The sequence below is a fragment of the Schistocerca americana genome, chromosome 7, assembly GCF_021461395.2.
Source record: "Schistocerca americana isolate TAMUIC-IGC-003095 chromosome 7, iqSchAmer2.1, whole genome shotgun sequence".
NCBI classification, from domain to species: domain Eukaryota; kingdom Metazoa; phylum Arthropoda; class Insecta; order Orthoptera; family Acrididae; genus Schistocerca; species Schistocerca americana.
Window position 1 is genome coordinate 44,618,422 of NC_060125.1, and position 10,128 is coordinate 44,628,549.

Here is a 10,128-nt window from a genome sequence, read left to right on the forward strand (position 1 = left end):
GCTGATAGCCACGTATCATTTCAAGTAGATTTGGTGCGTTTCGGAAAATTTTTTTCATTGAATAGGATTGTAGCTCATTTGTGGCAGCAGGAAATAAGCTGTAGTCAAAAGGATCTTCCATAGATGGTCGCAGGTCGCATAAATACTGTATGGCTCGTAAAGCGTTGTGTGGAGCCCGGCTAGCTCAGTCGGTAGAGGATGAGACTCTTAATCTCAGGGTCGTGGGTTCGAGCCCCACGCTGGGCGGCGCCAAATTTTGTGTCTACGCGGATGCAACCTGCGCCCCTCTCGTGAGCCTTGCGTAATGAACGTAACGGGTTACAACGATGCCTAGCTTCGTATGAATATCAGAGGAATGGTTTTTGAAGCTGAAAGTAACTCTGAAATGAAATAAATGTGTTTTGGAATTTTAGGCGTACATCGATATCGTGTGAGATGTGTAGGAAAGCAGCAGCTGTGCTAACTAAATACAAATAATGGTCGCTAATGCGGTGCGTTTCCAGCTGAAGGGCTCCGATTCACTAGTCCATAAGAATAAAGTACCCGAAAAGTGCGCTAGGCGGCGCCTCCTTAGCTCAGTGGCAGAGCGCTGGTCTAGTAAACCAGAGGTCGTGAGTTCGATCCTCACAGGAGGCAAATGAATTTTGTAACAGCCCCTTCTACCGTAGCCCTTTCGAAAAAAGCGGTCAAGGATAAAAAAAATTATGAATGGGTGCGGTATTAAAGAAGTGCTCTCGCAAATGAATAGTGCGAATGGTGCTATTAAAGTAGGCTCCAGAAACTGCTGCTTCCCTTCCCCCACCTCCTCCTTTTCCTTGAAAGGATACGTATCCTGTACACCTCACGTAAACTTGATCCTCCTCACCCGCTCGTTTCCCCGCTCCTCTCCCACCCCCGCCCGCTGCCGCGCCTTTATTCGCACGTCCCACCCGGTCTCCATCTCTCCACCCTCCATACCCTCTCCCAAGGTGGCTTCCGCCAGCTCCCTCTCCCTGATGATGTCCTCGTCCCCTCCATCTACCCCTCCTATCAACTTTGACCCTGCCCCACCCCCCACTTCCCGTGTCCTTTCCTTTCGGCACCCTCCCTCCCTTCTCTTCTCTTCCCTTCTTTTTCCATCTCCCTGTCCCCTCCCTTCCCCCTCTTCCCCCGGGCTTCCTCTCCACCTTCCTCCCTCCCCCCTATCTCCCCTGCCCGTGGCATCTCTGCTCTCCCCTCTCGCTCTCCCACTCCCCTTCCTCCTCCTCCTCTCTTGGCAGGTCCCCGGACTCGCACACGTATAGTGAACATTCGCGCGCCGGAGATCGTCGCCTTTTGTGCTTCGTGTGTGTGACGTCATATAGTGTTTTTGGTGTCCGCCGTCCCACTCCTCCGTTCACTTGTGCCGTCGGACTCACCAGTGTTTTGTGCGCCGTGCCAACGTGTTTTCAGTGTTGTTATCGTCACATGTGAACGACTCCGTGTTTTTTATGTCTCTGTGACCTCTCTCTTTTGCCCGTCACTTTGTTCATTGTCATTCACCATGTTTCATACGCGCGCCGGAGATCATCGCCGTCAGTGTTAAGTGTGTGTGCTTCGTTTTGTGTTTCGTGCAGTTACAACTCAACTGTTCACATGTGCCGTCGCAGTTCTCCGTGTTTTGTGCGCAGTGTCACCAAGTGTTAGTGTTTTTATCGTCCAACGTGAACGGCTTCTTCTTTTTGTTTTTTTGTAACTACATTTTTGCCCGCCATTTTTTGTATTTTCTGTGTCACCTATCTCATATTATTGTACCCCATACGGCTGAAGAGCGGCGTATTAAGCTGCTTCCAGCCCGCCTTGTATGAGGTGCTGAAAATTACAATAAAGGAAAAAAAAAAAAACTGCTGCTTTTCATTCGAGGGTTGGATTCCCTCTCTTCTTCATCGAAGAGTTTCACTGCCTGGGCTACTCTCAGGGTGCGCCTTCGACGTGGAAGATCCCTGCCGTGTCGTCTGCTTGCCGTCACCGTCACCGCCGCCGCCGCTTGGTCGCCGCCTTTAGGTCCTTGCAGCCGTCGCCGCCTGCCGGGGCTCGCCGCCCCCGCCTGGTCGCCGCCTGCCGGTGCTCGCTGCCGCCGCCTGCCGGGGCTCGCCGCCGCCGCCGCCGCCGCCGCCGCCGTCGTCCGGTGCCGCCGTCCTGACCCTGGTCTACGGCCGTCTTCGTCTTCATCCGTCTTCGTCTTTGTCTGTCCCCAGTTTCTGTCCTCTCCTCTTCGTTCTGTTCGTTCTTGTTTCTCTCTCCCGTCATGTCCACCCCCACCACCACTGTCACTACTACCACCACCGCCATTGTCTATACCTCCCCTTCCGCCGCCTCCACCACTATAACTTGGTGTGCCCAGTCCCACCCCCCTCCTTCCATTCCACCTCTCCTCACTCTCCCTTCACCCTCTATCTTTGTCGCCCCCTCTCCCGCTTCTTCCTCCCGCTCCTCTCGTTCTGATCCCTTCCCCCCACTCCCCCAGCCTGTCACTGCAGCTCCAGCTCGGGTGGTGGCCCGTCCGGCCACTGCCCACGCCCAGCTCTCCCCGTCACCTTCGCCATCACCGCCGCCTCTGCCGCCGTCATCGTCATCGTCGCCTTCACCGTCACCGTCACCATCTCCGGCGCCGACTCCGGCCCCGGGACCTGCCCCTCCCCGCCACATTCCCGTTGTTCCCATCCCCCACACCTCCTCCACCGCCGTCAAGCGCCCCGGTGGCACCCCTGCTTCCTCTGCTTCCAAAAAGGCTGCACCTCGTCCTCCTTCCCCCACCCTTGATGCCATGGAAGTCTCCCCGCCTGTCCCTGCCCCCTCATCCTCCTCCTCTCTCCCTTCCTCCTACCGCTACCTCCTCTCCCGTCCTGATCCCTCTCTCCTTGAAGCCCGGAACCTCACCCTCTTCCTTCGCCAGCATTGTCCTGGTGCCCCCATCTCCCTCCTCACTCCTCGCCGAGATTCTGTTCTCATCTCCTCCCCCAGCCCAACCCTCCATACTGACATCCTCTCCCGTCTCCCCATCACCCGTTTTGGTCCCAACGCCTCCCTTACCCCTGCTCCTTCTCCATCTCCTACCCGCCAACCCCAACCCCCGCGTCGCCCGCCGACCCTCACCGCCGTGATCACGCGGCTCAGTCCGTCGATCACGGAGGAGGAGGTGTTGGCGGAGCTCCAGGCCCATCCCACGCTGGAGGTGCGGGCGGTCAGCCGCATTTTCAACTCGGCCGGCCCCACCCGCCTTATGCGGGTTTTCTCTGAGGACGCCCCCTCCATTGACCGTCTCCTGAAGGAGGGTGCCCTCCTCTTCCACCAGCGGTACAAGGTCGACCCTTCCCGTTCCCCTCCTCAATCCCTGCGCTGCCAGAGGTGTCTGCACTATAATGCGCACCCCACAGCTGAGTGCCGCGAGGCCCCCACCTGCCCGCATTGTCGGCAGGCGCACTTCCTCCGGCAGTGCCCTAACCTCCAATCCCCTCCCTCCTGTAATACCTGCAATCTCCCTCATCCCACCTACTCCCAAAAGTGTAAAGCCCGACCCCCTCCGACCACTCCTGAACTCACCGTACCTGTCCGTCCTCTGGACGCCCCCACCCCTCCTGGCAATTCCCTTCGTCCCCCACCCACCGCTGAGGACATCATCAGGTTCCTCACCATCGTCCTCCAGAATGTTCATCCCTTTCAGCGCCCTCACACCCTCCAGCAGATCTCCCTTGCTGCCCGTTCCATCTTCCAAGTCAAGATGTACGCCACCTACTCCAACAACCAGGCCCATTTCACCTTCTCCCGTCTTGACACCCTCGTTTAAATCCCAGTCATGGCGCGACAGCAACGTATCCTTTTCAACAACATCCGCTCCCTTCCCGCCAACAAAAACCTGTTCCTGCACACCCTTGCCACCCACCGCGTGGATGCCTTCCTCCTCAATGAAACCTTCCTGCAACCCCACCACACAGTCCACACTTCGCCCTACCTCCTCCACCGCTCCGATAATCCCCTCCCGATTGCACGTGGCGGAGTTGCCATTGGTCACCACCGCCAGATCCCCGTTCGGCTCCAACCTCTCCTTCCTGACCCCACCGAACACCTGATCCTTAGTCTCTTCTTCCCCGGCCTTACCGTTACCTGCGCCACCATCTATGTCCGCCCCAACGCTCCTATTCCCTTCGACTTCCTCTCCCACGTCGATCGTACCTTTTCCTCCTATGTGATCGCCACCGACCTCAACATCCATAGTCGTTCCGCTGCCCAGTTACGGCGATGGCATCGGTTCCTCTCCACCCTTCAAGGTGACCTCGTCCCCATCCCCCGGCATACCCGTCCTGAATCCAACTCCACTCCTGATGTTATCCTCTCCTCCCCCAACCTCCTTGGCCGCATAACGGTGGATGTCCTGGAGCCTATTGGTAGCGATCATCTCCCTGTCCTCCTCACCGTTTCAGACGGTCGTCGCCCTCGCCCCGACCCTCGTACTGACCCTCCCCCTAAGTATGTCCACGACTATTCCCGAGCCGACTGGAATGCCTACCGGGATACCCTTTCCACCCAGGTCGATAGCCACCCTCTCACCTACCACCACCCTGACGATGTCACCCATGCCGCCTCCTTTCTCCAGCGGACCTTGTCTGAGGCCGTGGAGGCCCACGTTCCTACTGTCGCCATCCACCCCCACCGTCCTACCTTACCCCCGCAGGCCGTTCTCCTCCTCCGTGAATCCCGTCGTCTCTACCGTGCCTTCCTCCGCACGCGTGACCCGGACACACTCCGACGCCACCGGCAACTCCAGCGCCACGTTCGTAATTTGCTCGCGGCTAAGAAACGCCGGGACTGGCGACAGACATGCACCCGTTTAAATGCAACCCTACCAATCAACTCGTCCAAGTTCTGGTCGGCCTTCCGTCGCCTTACCGGAACTAAACCCTCCCCCTATTATCCTCTTCTCCATGATGATCACCCTTTCCCTGACTCCCTTAGTAAGGCCAATCACTTTGCCTCCTACCTCTCCGATGTATTTTCCGTCCCCGATGATCCCCAGTTCGATTACTCCCTCTTCCCGGATATCCGCGATCGAACTGACACCTCTTCCCCTCCCCTCGCTCCTGGCTTCCAGTACTTGGACAACATTACACACACGGAACTCAATGCCCCTATCACTACACAGGATCTCATTGCTACCCTCCGCACAAAACGCAACACCGCTCCTGGTCACGATCGTGCCACCTACCGTCACCTTCGTGAAGCTCCTGTCTCTTTCCTCTCAACCCTGGCCAGGCTCTACGATGTAGTCCTGTCCACCGGTTACTACCCCGACCTGTGGAAAACCTCCCGTATCCTCATGTTCCTTAAACCTGGCAAACCGCCGTCAGCCGTCTCCTCCTACCGTCCCATCAGCCTTACCTCGGTCTTCAGCAAGGTCCTAGAATCTATCCTCACCCGCCGCATCCACCAGCATCTCCGCCAGCACCGCCTCCTTCCCGTCACCCAGTGTGGCTTTCGGCCATCCTTCTCTTCCGACGATCTTCTCCTTCACCTCACTCATCTCCTTTCCGAACAGCTTAATTCCCGTCGCTCCGCCATCTTCCTCTCACTTGACCTCGAACGCGCTTATGACCGCGTCTGGCATTCCGGTCTCCTCTTCAAGCTCCAAACCTTTGCCCTTCCCATTATCTACGTCCGTCTGATCGGTTCCTTTCTCTCCCGCCGTCCTCCCTATGTCACCATCCATAACACCGATTCCTACACCTTTTTCCCCTCCGCCGGTGTGCCCCAAGGCTCCGTCCTCTCCCCCCTTCTGTACCTTTTGTACACGGCGGACATGCCGCCGCCGTCGCCCCCCGTCCACCTCCTCCAGTTTGCCGATGACACCGCCTTCCTCGCCCTTGCCCCCACCCTGCAACGCTCCCAACGCCTTCTCCAATCCCATCTTGACCGGTTCACCGCTTGGTGCAACCAGTGGTTGCTCAAGGTCAATCCCTCCAAAACCCAGGCGATCATTGTAGGCAAAACCACCCCTTCCTTCCGCCTCCTTGATTTCTATCTCACCGTCTATGGCCGTCCTATCGCCCTCACTCCCACCCTTAAGTACCTTGGCGTCACCCTCGACCGTCGCCTCTCCTGGACTCCCCATCTCCAGACAATCCAAGCCAAGGCACGTTCCCGACTCCGTCTCCTCAAGCTCCTTTCCGGCCGCACGTGGGGTCTGGACCCCTCCACAATCCTCCACACCTATAAATCCCTCATCCGCCCTATCCTTTGTTACGCCCATCCAGCCTCGCTCTCCGCCCCCCCTACCTTCTATAAATCCCTCCAAATCCTTGAACGCCATGCTCTCCGCCTTGCCTATCGCATCCGTCTCCCCTCCCCCACGCGGATCCTGTATGATCTCATCCCCTTCCCCCACCTCCTCCTTTTCCTTGAAAGGATACATATCCTGTACACCTCACGTAAACTTGATCCTCCTCACCCGCTCATTTCCCCGATCCTCTCCCACCCCCGCCCGCTGCCGCGCCTGTATTCTCACGTCCCACCCGGTCTCCATCTCTCCACCCTCCATACCCTCTCCCAAGGTGGCTTCCGCCAGCTCCCTCTCCCTGATGATGTCCTCGTCCCCTCCATCTACCCCTCCTATCAACTTTGACCCTGCCCCGCCCCCCACTTATCGTGTCCTTTCCTTTCGGCACCCTCCCTCCCTTCTCATCTCTTCCCTTCTCTTTCCGTCTCCCTGTCCCCTCCCTTCCCCCTTTTCCCCGGGGCTTCCTCTCCCCCTTCCTCAGTCCCCCCTATCTCCCCTGCCCGTGGCATCTCTGCTCTCCCCTCTCGCTCTCCCACTCCCCTTCCTCCTCCTCCTCTCTTGGCAGGTCCCCGGACTCGCACACGTATAGTGAACATTCGCGCGCCGGAGATCGTCGCCTTTTGTGTCTCGTGTGTGTGGCGTCGTATAGTGTTTTTGGTGTCCGCCGTCCCACTCCTACGTTCACTTGTGCCGTCGCACTCATCAGTGTTTTGTGCGCCGTGCCGACGTGTTTTCCGTGTTGTTACCGTCACATGTGAACGACTCCGTGTTTTTTCTGTCTCTGTGACCCCTCTCTTTTGCCCGTCACTTTGTTCTTTGTCATTCACCATGTTTTCTACTCTTGTAAAACGCTATGGCTGAAGAGCGGCGTAGTGTGCCGCTGCCAGCCTACCTGAGTTGTACAGGTTTTAAAATAACAATAAAGTAAAAAAAAAAAAAAATACTGCTGCTTTTGGCAGTCTCCGGAGAATGCCGACGTGATATACTTAGTTCTTGTGATGTATTTTCTACCCCTGGTAGAGACCCTCGCGGTTGTCGTCGTCGTCGTCGGCGCCGCCGCCGCTTTGGTAATAGCGGCAACTCGATACTGTATGACATTGGGTGAGGTACCTTCTGCAACCGACTGAGATGGTAGTAAGCGATTGAAGCTGATTTGCAACCTCTTGTTTGATCAGCGTCATAAGGGCTTGAATGTAACTTGCGATGGGACACAGCAAGAAGTAGCGTCGCCTTTTTAGTACTGAAATTGGAGATGGAGAATTGCGTCAAAGATGGGAAATTCATTCCGGCAAGCGTACAAATGGCGAAAATGAGGCGTGTGTGGGGAAGCATATTGCGCCAGTGACCGTGTGGCCTAATGGATAAGGCGTCGGACTTCGGATCCGAAGATTGCAGGTTCGAGTCCTGTCACGGTCGAGTTTTTCCAGTTCTGCAAAAGATGCATGCTGTTTTACTGTGTTGTTTGAGTACTACAAAACCAGTTGAAAGTTGCTGCTGTGCGCTTCTTGGCTGCAAACCGGCGTCTACCTGAAGCTCAAGCAAGACAAAGGGGTTGTGTAGCGAAATTTTCGGCACAGTGCCGATCAGGAGAGTTTTCTTGGAACTACTGCGTCTGACTCAGGACCCAAGAGCTACGCCACAGGCGTCTGCGCACAGTCGAGCATGTGTGTTGAATAATGGTGCTGATAGCCACGTATCATTTCAAGTAGATTTGATGCCTTTCGGAGACAATTTTTCATTGAATAGGATTGTAGCTCATTTGTGGCAGCAGGAAATAAGCTGTAGTCAAAAGGATCTTCCATAGATGGTCGCAGGTCCCATAAATACTGTATGGCTCGTAACGCGTTTTGTGGAGCCCGGCTTGCTCAGTCGGTAGAGCATGAGACTCTTAATCTCAGGGTCGTGGTTCGAGCCCCACGCTGGGCGGCGCCAAATTTTGTGTCTACGCGGATGCAACCTGCGCCCCTCTCGTGAGCCTTGCGTAATGAACGTAACGGGTTACGACGATGCCTAGCTTCGTATTAATATCAGAGGAATGGTTTTTGAAGCTGAAAGTAGCTCTGAAATGAATTAAATGTGTTGTTTTGGAGTTTTAGGCGTACATCGATATCGTGTGAGATGTGTAGGAAAGCAGCAGCTGTGCTAACTAAATACAAATAATGGTCGCTAATGCGGTGCGTTTCCAGCTGAAGGGTTCCGATTCACAAGTCCATAAGAATAAAGTACCCGAAAAGTCCGCTAGGCGGCGCCTCCTTAGCTCAGTGGCAGAGCGCTGGTCTAGTAAACCAGAGGTCGTGAGTTCGATCCTCACAGGGGGCAAATGAATTTTGTAAAAGCCCCTTCTACCGTATCCCTTTCGAAAAAAGCGGTCAAGGATAACAAAAATTATGAATGGGTGCGGTATTGAAGAAGTGCTCTCGCAAATGAATAGTGCGAATGGTGCTATTAAAGTAGGCACCAGAAACTGCTGCTTTTCACATCTAGAGGGTTGGATCCCCTCCTTCGAAAGCGTCAGATTGCAAAGCCTGGGCTACTCTCAGGGTGGAATCTCCGTCTTCGAAGATTGTGTGTGTGTCTGTCTGCCCGCTGCTGTCGCTGTTCGTTCGTCCGTCCGTCCGTCCGCCTGCTGGCTGTCCATCGCCGTCGTCGTCACAGCTGCCGCCGCCGCCGCCGCCGCCGCCGCCTGCTGTTCGTCCGCCTGTTCGCCGCCGACGCCGACGCCGCCTGCTGCACGTCCGTCTGTCCGTCGCCGTTCGTCTGCAATGAGTACTCCCACCTCCACCGTCATCTACACCTCCCCCTCCCCCTCTCCCACAGTCACTTCCTGGAGTGCCGCCTCTGGCCTCCCTCCTTCCACCTCCCCTTCCCTTCCACCACTTACCCACCCCCCTATCTCCTCCCCTGCTGTATACCCACACCTCTACACCCTTCCTCCAGCCTCCACACCCTCAACAGCTCCCACTACTACCCCCGCCCTCACGTACGCCTCTGTTGCCGCCTCTGCTGCCGCCCCTCAGGTGGTTGGCTTCCCCTCTCTCACCGACCCCGTCGCTTCGTCTTCTGCATCTCCCGCACGCATCACGTTGCGCCGAGCCACCATCGCCACCACTGAACCAGCTGCTTCTCCCGGTGCCTCCACTACGCCACAGGGATCTGCCACCCGCCACCTCCCTCTCCTCCCCGTCCCTCTCCCCTCCTCCCAGCCTCCAGTCTCCAAAAAACCCCAAAAGCGCGTCCTTACCGACTCTGCTCCCGCCACTTCCCACAAAAAATCAACGCAACCTCCCCCTCCCCCTGCCGTCACCATGGACACCACCCCTCCTCCTGCCACCCCTACCTTGGCCCCCACCCTCCACACCTTTGTCCTGTCCACTCCCGATCCTAAGTTCCTCGACGCTCGTACCCTCACCAAGGAAATACGAAAGTACTTACCTGGTGCTCCCATCTCCCAACTCATTCCCCGCAGGGACTCAGTCCTTATCAAGTCCCCGTCCCCATCCTTTCACACAGACCTCCTGCGAAAACTCCCACGAGTTATGTTTGGCCCCCACGCCTCTCTGACACCCTTCCTTTCCGCTTCCACTCCTCGTCAGCCCCAGCCTCCCCGTCGCCCCCCCACCTACACCGCTGTGATCACCAAGCTCAGCCCGGTGATCACAGAGGATGAAGTGTTGGTAGAATTGAACTCCCACCCGGACTTGGAAATCCGCTCTGCTCGCCGTATCCACAATGCCTCTGGTCCCACCTACCTCATGCGGGTATTCTCAGAGTCCGCCCCGTCCATAGACCATCTCCTCACCCAGGGTGCCCTGATATACCACCGTCGCCACCCTGTTGAA

General features: G+C 56.6%; 5 non-coding genes across 5 annotated transcripts; all 5 read left to right on the plus strand.

Annotated features, from left to right (window-relative positions):
- The first annotated feature begins 173 nt into the window (after nucleotides 1–173).
- Trnak-cuu lies at nucleotides 174–246 on the plus strand. Its single transcript has one exon. It is a non-coding gene; the product is annotated as a tRNA-Lys (tRNA).
- A 318-nt stretch (nucleotides 247–564) lies between these two features.
- On the plus strand, nucleotides 565–636 carry Trnat-agu. Its single transcript has one exon. It is a non-coding gene; the product is annotated as a tRNA-Thr (tRNA).
- A 6,996-nt stretch (nucleotides 637–7,632) lies between these two features.
- Trnar-ucg lies at nucleotides 7,633–7,705 on the plus strand. The gene has a single exon. It is a non-coding gene; the product is annotated as a tRNA-Arg (tRNA).
- A 438-nt stretch (nucleotides 7,706–8,143) lies between these two features.
- Trnak-cuu lies at nucleotides 8,144–8,215 on the plus strand. The gene has a single exon. It is a non-coding gene; the product is annotated as a tRNA-Lys (tRNA).
- Nucleotides 8,216–8,536: 321 nt separating this feature from the next.
- On the plus strand, nucleotides 8,537–8,608 carry Trnat-agu. The gene has a single exon. It is a non-coding gene; the product is annotated as a tRNA-Thr (tRNA).
- Nucleotides 8,609–10,128: the final 1,520 nt, after the last annotated feature.